The following is a 12056-nucleotide window of genomic DNA, read 5'->3' on the forward strand; positions in this document are numbered from 1 at the left end:
CCAAAAAAAAACCAAGAACCAACAATATGCTCCCTATAGAAGACTCACTTCAGCTATAAGGACACATATAGACTCAAAGCAAAGGGATTGGAGAAAGATATTCCATGCAAATGGAAACCAAAGGAGAACAGGGATGGCTATATTCATATCAGACAAAATAGACTTTAAGAAAAAAACTATAACAAGAGACAAAGAAGGTCACTCTATAATTACAAAGGGGTCAATTCATCAAGAGGACCTAACAGTCATAAATAGATATGTACTCAACCTCAGAGCACCTAAATATTGGGTTGGCCAAAAAGTTCTTTTGGGTTTTTCTGTAACCTTTTTTTTTCTTTTAAAGAGACAGCCTTTATTTTTAAGGGTTTTTTACATTGAAGAATTCAAAAAGTGGTAGGTTTTTGGAACTTATTGACCTGTATTTAAAAGGAACAAAGATTCACCAGAAATAATCTGAACAAGCGGGAAAATACAATTTAATACTACTGAAGCCTACTAAAGTAATGCCAGGACATATGGTTTATACGACATAATGACCTCTAAATGCTGTCACTGATATGAAACTGCTTCTTTTCTAAACACACAGTGGTATAATTAACAGTATTCAATCACTTCTGTTCTTTCTTGACTATATAAAAATTAAAATCTCAGTTAAAAAAACTAATATATTCATCTCTTTAAATGTTTCTTACAGATACAATTTCAATATTTTCATTCAATAGTGGTGTGGTTTAAGAGATTTTTCATTCACAAGTGAAATAACAATCCACCCAAAGGGAACTGATAGTCTATAGACTCACAGTGCAAATAAAGAGTTCAGGAATGCAGCAACTGACCTTTCTAAAATGCAAAACAGATACAATTCCTCGAAGATACATGCAATAAGCTCTACTAAGCAGCTGGCCACAGAACTAGAACATTTGATAATTTTACTGGTGACTTCAATGGGACTCCAGATGTTTCCAAACTCGAACTCTCATCTTAGGCTTTGTATTTTGCCTTTCTAGTTTTACTAATGACACAAACATGATTCAAATCCCTGAAGTACTCATTATAGTCAAAGGCATATCCTATAACAAACTTGTCTGGAATTTCAAATCCAGCAAAGTCTGGTCTATAACCAGTGCTTCGAGGGGTCCTTTTCACCAGCAAGCTTGCAACCTTGACCATCTTTGGATTATGCTGCTTGACCAAGGAAAGCAAGGTCTGCATTGTTTTGTCAGTGTCAATTGTATCTTCAACAATCAAGAAATTCTTTCCAGTTAAAGTTGAGAGACTATCTCCAACAATTACTTTTATGTCACCTGTTGACTGCTTATTACAGTAGATTTTCAGTCTGATAAAATCTACAGTCATGGGAATAGATCTATCACTATTTCTGTTCGGTGCTTTGATGTAATCCAGCAGGTCAGCAAAGAATTTATAGCCCCACTTGAGCACACAGAGGCCCGTGATGTGATGGCCTCCCATCTCCTTCATCACATCTCAAGCCAGCCATTCGGTCCATGATGCTGGAGCTGTGGGTCACCATAATGGAGCTGGCTGGCGTGTGGGCTGAGGGCAGTCTGGGATGAGCTTTTTCTGTAACATCTTATGGAAAAACCCAAACGAAATTTTTGGCTAATCTAATATATTAAGCAAACACTAACTGATCTGAATGGAGAAATAGACAACAGTACAATAATAGTAGGGGACTTCAATAACCCCACTTTCAATAATAGATAGATCACCCAGACATAAAAGAAGGAAATGCTGGACTTGAATTATACTTTAGAGCAAATGGGCCTAACAGACGTATATAGAACATTCCATTCAACAGCAGCAGAATATATATTCCTCTCAAGTTCCACATGGAATATTCTCCAGGAAAGATCACATCACAAAACAATTCTTAGCCAATTTAAGAAGACTGAAGTCATACCAAGTAACTTTTCTGACCACAAAGGTATGAAACTAGGAATCAATAACAGAAGGAAAACTGGAAAATTCACACAAACATGTGGAAATTAAACAACACACTCCTGAACAACCAATGGGTCAAGGAGGAAATCAAAAGGAACATTTAAAAATATCTTGAAAACAAACAAAAATTGAAACATTACATACCAAAACTTATAGGATGCTGCAAAAGCACTTATAAGAGGGAAGCTTTAGCAATAGGTACTTACATTAAGAAAAAAGAAAGATCTCAAATAAATAACCTAACTTTACACCTCAAAGAACTAGAAAAAGAAGAATTAACTAAGCCCAAATTTAGTAGAAGAAAAGAAATAAAGATCAGAGCAGAAATAATAAATAGAGACCAAAAAAAAAAAAAAATAGAAAAGATCAATGAAACTAAGAGCTATTTTTTAATTTTAAGACAACAAAAACTGACTAAATTTAAAGAGAAGACTCAAACAAATAAAATCAGAAATGAAAAGGAAATATTACAACTGATACCACAGAAATTAGAAAAACCATTAGAGATTACTATGTGCCCATCAACAGATGAATATATAAAGAAGATGCAATATATATATATATATATATACAATGGAATATTACTCAGCCATAAAAAAGAATGAAATTCTGCCATTTGCAGCAATGCAGATAAACCTAGAGAATATCATGCTTAGTGAAATAAGTCAAATAAATACTGTATAATAACACTTATATGTGGAACCTAAAAAATAATGTATATGCAAAACATAGAGTCACAGATATAGAGAACAAACTAGTGGTTACCAAAGGGGAGAGGAACAAACTAGGGGTAAGGGATTAACAGATACAAACTACTATGAATAAAATAGATAAGCAGCAAGGATACATTTTAGAACACAGGGAATTTTTAGCTATTACCTTGTAACAATTTATAATATAATATAATCTGCAAAAATATTGAATAATTTTGCATGAGATTGTTCAATTTGAAGAAATTGAAGAAGACACAAATAAAAGGAAATATATCTAATGTTCATGTATTAGAAGAATTAATATTGTTAAAATGTCCATACTACTGAAAGCCATCTATAGATTCAATGCAATTCCTATCAAAATTCCAATGGCATTTTCCACTGAAATAGAGAAAAAATACTAAAATTTTTATGGAACTACAAAAGACCCTGAAGAACCAAAGTAATCCTGAAAAGAACAAAGTGAGAGGCATCACGCTTCTTGATTTCAAACTATGTTATTACAAACGTATAGTAATCAAAACAGTGTGGTACTGACATAAAAATAGACAAAAGACCAATGGAACAGAATCAAGAACCCAGAAATAACCCCTTGCTTATACAGCCAACTAATACTGACAAGGGAGTCAATGATACTCAATGGCGAAAAGATAATCTCTTCAATAATTGGTATAGGGAAAACTGGATAATCACATGCAGAAGAATAAAATGAACCCTATCTCACATCACTCACAAAACGTTAACTTGAAATGGATTTAAAGAATTAAACATAAGATCTAAAGCTATAATACTTCTAGAAGAAAACATAGAGGAAAAGTCCCTTGACAGTGGTCTTGGCAATGATTTTGGGGGCTATGACACTGAAAGCACAAGCAACAAAAGCCAAAGTAAACAAGTGGGACTAAATCAAACCAAAAATCTTCTGCACAGCAAAAGAAATAATTAAAAAAATGAAAAGGAAGCCTATGGAATGTAAGAAAATATTTGCAAATCATATATCTGATAAGGAGTTAATATCCAAAACATAGAAGGAACTCATAAAACTCAAAAACAAACACACAAAAAATATGATTAAAAAATGAGCAGAGGGAGGGCTTCCCTGGTGGTGCAGTGGTTGAGAATCTGCCTGCTAATGCAGGGGACACGGGTTTGAGCCCTGGTCTGGGAAGATCCCACATGCCACAGAGCAACTAGGCCCGTGAGCCACAACTACTGAGCCTGCGCGTCTGGAGCCTGTGCTTCGCAACAAGAGAGGCCGCGATAGTGAGAGGCCCGCACACCGTGATGAAGAGTGGCCCCCGCTTGCTACAACTAGAGAAAGCCCTCACACAGAAGCGAAGACCCAACACAGCAAAAATAAATAAATTAATTAATAAACTCCTACCCCCAACATCTTCTTAAAAAAAAAATGAGCAGAGGAACTGAGTAGACACATTTCCAAAGAAGATACACAAGTGGCCAACAGGTACGTGAAAAGATGTTCAATATCATTAGTCATCAGGGAAATGCAAATCAAAGCCACAATGAGATGTTACCTCACACCTGTTAGAATGGCTATTATAAAAAAGATAAATTTTGGCAAGGATGTGGAGAAAGGGGAACACTGGTGTACTATTGGTGGATATGTAAACTGGTGCAGCCACTATGGAGAACAGTGTGAAGTTTCCTCAAACAATTAAAAATAGAACTACCATATGATCCAGTAATCTCACTTCTGGGTACATATCCAAAAGAAATGAAATCAAGTCTTCAAAGAGATATTGCACTCCCATGTTCGTTGCCATGTTATTCACAATAACCAAGATATAGAAACCACCTTAGTGTCAGTCTACAGATAAATGGATATAGAAAATGAGGCATATATACACAAGGGAATATTATTGAGCCATGAGAAAGAAGGAAATCCTGCCATTTGTAACAATATGGATGGACCTTGAGGGCATTAAGTTAAGTGAAATAAGTCAGACAGAGAAAGACAAATACTGTATGATATCATTTATATGTAGCATCTATAAAACCCAAACTCACAGAAACAAAGTAGAATGGTGGTTGTAAGTGGCTGGGGGCGGGGGTGGGAATGGGGAGATGTCAGCCAAAGTGTACAAACTTCCACTTATAACATGAATAAGTCCTGGGGATCTAAAGTATAGCATGGTGACTATGGTTAACAATACTGTACTATATGATTGAAAGCTGCTAAGAGAGTAGATCTTAAATGTTCTCATCACAAAAAAGAAATGGTAATTACATGAGGTAATGGAGGTGATAACTAACCCTACTGAGGTAAACATTTTACAATGTATAAGTGTATCATATCATCGCATGTACACGTTAAACTTACACAATGTTTTATGTCAATTATATCTCAATAAAGCTGGAAAAAATAAGGAACTTTTGAAAAAGAATAGTCCTTAACCCCAAAGAAATAAGATACTAATGATGAAATGCCAGGAACTGGGGCCCTAATTTTGGTCAGAATTCTTAACTCTTACCCTTAAAGTCATATCACAGTTCACCCTTTGGATCTTAGGAAAAAACAGTGATGTGGTGCTTTTTATTTTTATTTCTGATTTAGGTTTATTTTTAAATGGTAAGGGTAAAAGCTATCTAGTACACTCTTCCATTTACATCCTAGCTCACCAACCCTGGGATCCATCGCCCAATCTCCTTTTGCTCCTATTCTGGCCTCCTGCTCAGCATTCCCTCTCCACCTCCTTATGTGTGGAGGGACTAAAGTGAAGACAGACTGGCCAGGCTAATTTTTCCAGGGGTGAGCCCAACTTTGGATTTTTACTTTAAAGTAGAATATGAAAATTTCCTTTAAGACAGTTTCCTGTTTTGGATCACAGTCAATTAGTAACATTTTGCCAGTAATAACTGAAGGACTGAAGTCTAGGTGGAAAAAGAGAGAGGAAAAGAGAGAACTCATTTACTGTTTTAAACTTCAGCAAACAGTGAATTATTTATATTTATTTCCTTGATACTCACCCATTCAGCAAACGTTTATTTTGTGCCTACTGTGTGCCAGGCCCTGAATTTTATGATTTCATATATCTAGATCTTTTCTTTCTCACAACAACTCTATGAATTAGAATTGTCACCTTACTTTATAAGTTAGGAAACTGAGGCACAGGGAGCTGAAGTGACCTGTCTCAGGTCACATTGCTGGTAAGATTTTAAATAGATTCTTTGGTCACCAGAGTTACAGCTTTTTCCACCAGCCTTGCAGCTGACTCTCCACTTGGAGTTGTTGTGGAGACTGTGCTGTGAGCTGTCAAAATATTAGCAAAGGTATGCTCTCTTGTACATCAGATGGCAGCATTTCGTTGGTCTAATTTTACCAGCCTATTTATTTAGTGACATAGGATAAGTTGGTTCAATATAGATCAAGAGTGGTGTTTTGGGATTCTTACCCAATCAGGTTTAAATGTACTTTTGAAAATGTGTCCTTCAAAAGCCAGAGTTTTACTTAATGGGGAAACCCTGGAAGCATTCCTGCTAATGTCAGGAGAAAGGAAATGATGCTCACTATTGGCACTATTATGTAATGTTTCATTGGATGTATTAGCTAGCACACTCTTGCTGAAAGTGAAAATTGGTATAACATTTTCAAAGGGCAACTTGATAGTATCTATTAAAAGATAAATTTTCAGACCCAGTGATCCACCATTTCAAGTGCTAGAAATTTATCCTAGAGAGACGTCACCACAAATGTGCAAAGATTTATGTACAAGGATGTTTATTGCAGTATTGTTCATAAGGGAAAACAACCCAAATGTCTATTAATAAAGGAACTGAGAAAATATATAATAGTGCATAAAATACTAGATAGATCTAATGTACTGATCTGGAAAAATGTCCATGTTGTACAGATCAGTGAAGAAAGAAAGTTTAAAAATAGTATGGGACTTCCCTGGTGGTGTAGTCATTAAGAATCCACCTGCCAATGCAGGGGACACGGGTTTGCACCCTGGTCCGGGAAGATCCCGCATGCCGCAGAACAACTAAGCCCATGCGCCACAACTACTGAGCCTGCGCTCTAGAGCCTGCTAGCCACAACTACTGAGCCCGCATGCCACAACTACTGAAACCTACACGCCTAGAGCCCATGCTCTGCAACAAAAGAAGCCACCATAATGAGAAGCCCACGCACCACAACGAAGAGTAGCCCCTGCTCACCGCAGCTAGAGAAAGCCCGCATGCAGCAACGAAGACCCAATGCAGCCAAAAATAAATAAATTAATAAATTAATAAAAAAATACCACAGACTAAATGGCATAAACAACATAATTTATTTCTCACCATTCTGGAGGCTAGAAATCCAGGATCGAGGTGTTGGCAGGTTTGGTTTCTTCTGAGGCCTCTCTCCTAGGCTTGCAGATGGCTGCCCTCTCACTGTGCCCTCTCATGAACTTTCCTCTGTTTGTGTGCATCCCTGATCTCTCTCGTGTATAAAAATTTTCTTTTCTTATAAGAACACCAGTCAGATTGGATTAGGGCCCATCCTAAAGGTCTCATTTGAACTTACTTATTTCTTTAAAGGCCCTATCTCCAAATACAGTCACATTCTGAGGTACTGAGGGTTAGGGCTTCAATATATGAATTTGGGAGGAACACAGTTCATCTCATAACAGTTTTTGATCTCGTTTATGAATGTATGGGAGTTTATTGTACTAAACTCTTTGGTTTTGTGTATGTTTGAAAATTTATATTAAATACAACATTGTAGAAGAGGACATAAAAGTAGACCTGAACAAATTGACATACATGCCCCATGAATAAGAAGACTCTTCAATAAGTGGTGCTGGGAAAACTGGACAGCTACATGTAAAAGTATGAGATTAGATCACTCCCTAACACCATACACACAAAAAAGCTCAAAATGGAATAAAAACCTAAATGTAAGGCCAGACACTATCAAACTCTGAGAGGAAAACATAGGCAGAACACTCTATGACATAAATCACAGCAAGATCCTTTTTGACCCACCTCCAAGAGAAATGGAAATAAAAACAAAAATAAACAAATGAGACCTAATGAAACTTAAAAGCTTTTGCACAGCAAAGGAAACCATAAACAAGACGAAGACAACCCTCAGAATGGGAGAAAATATTTGCAAATGAAGCAACTGACAAAGGATTAATCTCCAAACTTTACAAGCAGCTCATGCAGCTCAATAACAAAAAACCAAACAACACAATCCAAAAATGGGCAGAAGACCTAAATAAACATTTCTCCAAAGAAGATATACAGACTGCCAACAAACACATGAAAGAATGCTCAACATCATTAATCATTAGAGAAATGCAAATCAAGACTACAATGAGATATCATCTCACACTGGTCATAATGGCCATCATCAAAAAATCTAGAAACAATAAATGCTGGAGAGGGTGTGGAGAAAAGGGAACACTCTTGCACTGCTGGTGGGAATGTGAATTGGTTCAGCCACTATGGAGAACAGTATGGAGGTTCCTTAAAAAGCTACAAATAGAAGTACCATATGACCCAGCAATCCCACTACTGGGCATATACCCTGAGAAAACCATAATTCAAAAAGGGTCATGTGGGCTTCCCTGGTGGCGCAGTGGTTGAGAGTCCGCCTGCCGATGCAGGGGACACGGGTTCGTGCCCCGTTCCGGGAAGATCCCACATGCCGCGGAGCGGCTGGGCTCGTGAGCCATGGCCGCTGAGCCTGCGCGTCCGGAGCCTGTGCTCTGCAATGGGGGAGGCCACAACAGTGAGAGGCCCGCGTACCGCAAAAAAAAAAAAAAAAAAAAAAAAAAAAAGGGTCATGTACCAAAATGTTCATTGCAGCTCTATTACAATAGCCCGGAGATGGAAACAACCTAAGTGCCCATCATCAGATGAATGGATAAAGAAGATGTGGCACATATACACAATGGAATATTACTCAGCCATAAAAAGAAATGAAATTGAGCTATTTGTAATGAGGTGGATAGACCTAGAGTCTGTCATACAGAGTGAAGTAAGTCAGAAAGAGAAAGACAAATACCGTGTGCTAACACATATATGTGGAATTTAAGAAAAAAATGTCATGAAGAACCTAGGGATAAGACAGGAATAAAGACACAGACCTACTGGAGAACGGACTTGAGGATATGGGGAGGGGGAAGGGTGAGCTGTGACAAAGCGAGAGAGAGGCATGGACATATATACACTACCAAACATAAGGTTGATAGCTAGTGGGAAGCAGCCGCATAGCACAGGGAGATCAGCTTGGTGCTTTGTGACCACCTGGAGGGGTGGGATAGGGAGGGTGGGAGGGAGGGAGACGTAAGAGGGAAGAGATATGGGAACATATGTATATGTATAACTGATTCACTTTGTTATAAAGCAGAAACTAACACACCATTGTAAAGCAATTATAGCCCAATAAAGTTGTTAAAAAAAAAAAGACTCACCATCAGAAAGATATGTTTTCCATAAATAAATTTATAATTTTTAACACATCTTTATAAATATACCTGATTCTTTGCCTGAAACTGTACAAGCTTATATAGAAAAATAAGTAAACAAGAATAGCAGGGAAAACTCTGTAAATATAGAGCAGTGTGGAGTAGAGCAGCCTTATTGGATATTAAAACATACTCTAGAGCCTCAAAACTTAAAACAATGTGAAACTAGTACATGGAAGGAAACAAAAATCCAAAAACAGGCCCAAATGCATGTGGCAATTTAATATATGATAAAGGCATCTTCTCAAATCGATGGGGGTAAAAATGAACTTTCTAATCAATGACATCAGGACAACTGAGTAGCTATTTGGAAAAAGGTTAAATTTGATCCATACTTCATACCATATATCAAGATAAAATCTAAATAGATCAAAGATTTAAATTTAAAAAAATTAAGCCATAAAAGTACTAATGGTAAACCTTGAAGTGAAGCAGGCCTTTCTAATTATGACACAAATCCAGAGGCCATTTAAACACTGATTGACAAATTTCACTTCACCAAAATAAATAATTTCTTATGGCAAATAACACATACACATACACCATAAGCAAAGACAAAGGATAAATGGGGAAAATATTTGTAATTCATATCACAAAGGGATAATTTTCCTAGTTTTTAAAGAGTTTCTAGAGATTGAGGAAAAGGGACAATAACCAGTATTTTTTTCAAAAAGTGTGTGGAGCTACATGGAAAGATAGTTTATTTAAAAAAAAAAGAATACCCTGAAACATCTGAAAAGATACTCAACTTCTCTCATAATATGAAAAGTTCAAATTTAAAACTACACTGAGATTCTTTTTCTCACTTATCAATTTGTCTAAAATCAAAAAGTTTGACACCGTACTCTGTTGGTGAGCCTGGGGAAAATAGGAACGCTCATACATTGTGAGTAGGACTGCAAATTGGTACAACATTTGTATTAGGTTGGTAGGTGTGCCATTACAAAGTACCAGAAACTAGGTGGCTTATAAGAACAGAAATTTATTTGAATTTATTTTCTCACAATTCTGGAGGCTACAAGTCTGAAATCAAAGTGCTGGAAGGGTTGGTTCCTTCTGAGACCTCTCTCTTTGGCTTGTAAGTGGCCATCTTCTCTTCCCTGTGTCTTCACATGGTCTTCCTTCTGTACATGTCTATGTCTTAATGTCCTCTACTTGTAAGGACACTAGTCATATTGGATTAGGGCCCACCCTAATGACCTCATTTCAAATTAATTACCTCTTTATAAACCCTATCTCCAAATAGAGTCATATTCTGAGTAACTGGGGGTTAGGACTTAAACACTTGAATTTTGGAGGACACAGATCAAATCATAACAACCTTTATGGAAGGAAATAGAAGTCGCTATAAAAATTACCCGTACATTACCCTTGTCCAGCAATTCCACCTCTGGAAATCGATCCTACAGATAAAATGACATACATATAAAATGACATATATATGAGGATATTCATTTCAAACTTTGTTCATAAAAGCAAAGAGTTGGAAACAACCCATGTCCACAAATAGGGGATTATTTGAGTCAACTGTATTTCACCTACACCGTGAAAAATTATGCAGCTGTAAAAAAAATCAGGAAGCTCTCCATGCAAAGCTAAAGAGAAATCAACAATGATATATGAAGTGAGAAAAGGAAGGCACAAAACAGCATGCAGTTTAACAGCATGCTACATATGTATGAGAAATACATTCGTATTTTCTTGTACAGTATTTGCATAAAGAAACACTGAAGGCTAAATAACAACAACAAAAAACTAATAAAATTGGTTACTGATAGGGATGTATGGGGGCACAGAATAGAGGGGACAGACGTGGAATTGAGCTTTTCCATATATTCTTTTTTATATAATTTTCATTTCTAAATCACGTACATTCAAAACAATTACAATTATTACACATAAAGTTTCCTAGTTCAGCCATGAAATTTCTAGTACAATATGAGACTAACTCTAATCCTTTTACTTTTGAGAATGGCTATTCTCAGTTTATCAAAGCTTCAACTAGGGTTTTCAAAATCGTGCTCCTGTGAAGTAAAGAAAATCCCCAGGGGTTGCAAGTGTTTTCTTTCTTCTTTTTCTTTGAAGAAAGGAACCGAGTTTAAGAGGGCTAGAGTGAGTCCAGTTGGATTTGACGTTGACCAAATAGGAGGTAGCCCAGATGCTATTGATCATCAGCACACATGCCCTTGAGTGTGCATCAATTCAAGCAAACAGAAGTGTGCCCTGCTGGGTGGAGGTGCCTGGATGGGGGTGGGGGGACCCGAGCGCACTGCCTCCAGCTAAGAGTGAAATTCCTTGAGAAAGCCCCCTTCCTGTCACAGAACTCACAGCACTCTGAGCCTGCTCGCAGCCCAACGGCCTCTCCGAGAATGCTACATTTAAAAGTGCAGTTTTTGGATGATTCCCAGAAGATTTTTGTGGTTGATGTAAGTGGAAATCACATTGCTATTATTCCTTTATTATTCATTCAATAATGGTCATTTGTGGACAGCCCATTAGCTGGAGATATTATGTCTTCTTTAGGACCGAATGAAGGAGGACTGTAGGTTTTAGCTTTGGAAAAAGAAATCTGTGTTTAACATCACAGTGTAGCTCATGCTTTCCCACTAACCTTTCTTCTAGAACAGGTTCTCTTTTCTCAAGGGTTAACAACAGCAAATCTAAATATATGTAAGAAGACAAAGCAGAAATAACTTAGTTGTCCTACCCAAAAAGGTATTATTGCTCATTGAAATAATTTGCCTGTGAGTCTCACCCCATGAATATTTGTGGGGAGAAAACTGTGGTTCTGAGGGAAAGGAGAAGGGGAAGGCTACCCTCCTTTTCTGAAGAAAACCTATGGGGTTTCGGAGGGTGGAGGGCAGTGGGTAGAATTATGCAGTTGTAATGAGAACTTCAGGAA

General features: G+C 37.1%; 1 pseudogene; it reads right to left on the reverse strand.

The window, feature by feature from the left end:
* Nucleotides 1–577: 577 nt before the first annotated feature.
* Nucleotides 578–1497, reverse strand: LOC137217618 (hypoxanthine-guanine phosphoribosyltransferase pseudogene; annotated as a pseudogene).
* Nucleotides 1498–12056: the final 10559 nt, after the last annotated feature.

The sequence above is a fragment of the Pseudorca crassidens genome, chromosome X, assembly GCF_039906515.1.
Source record: "Pseudorca crassidens isolate mPseCra1 chromosome X, mPseCra1.hap1, whole genome shotgun sequence".
Classification (NCBI taxonomy): domain Eukaryota; kingdom Metazoa; phylum Chordata; class Mammalia; order Artiodactyla; family Delphinidae; genus Pseudorca; species Pseudorca crassidens.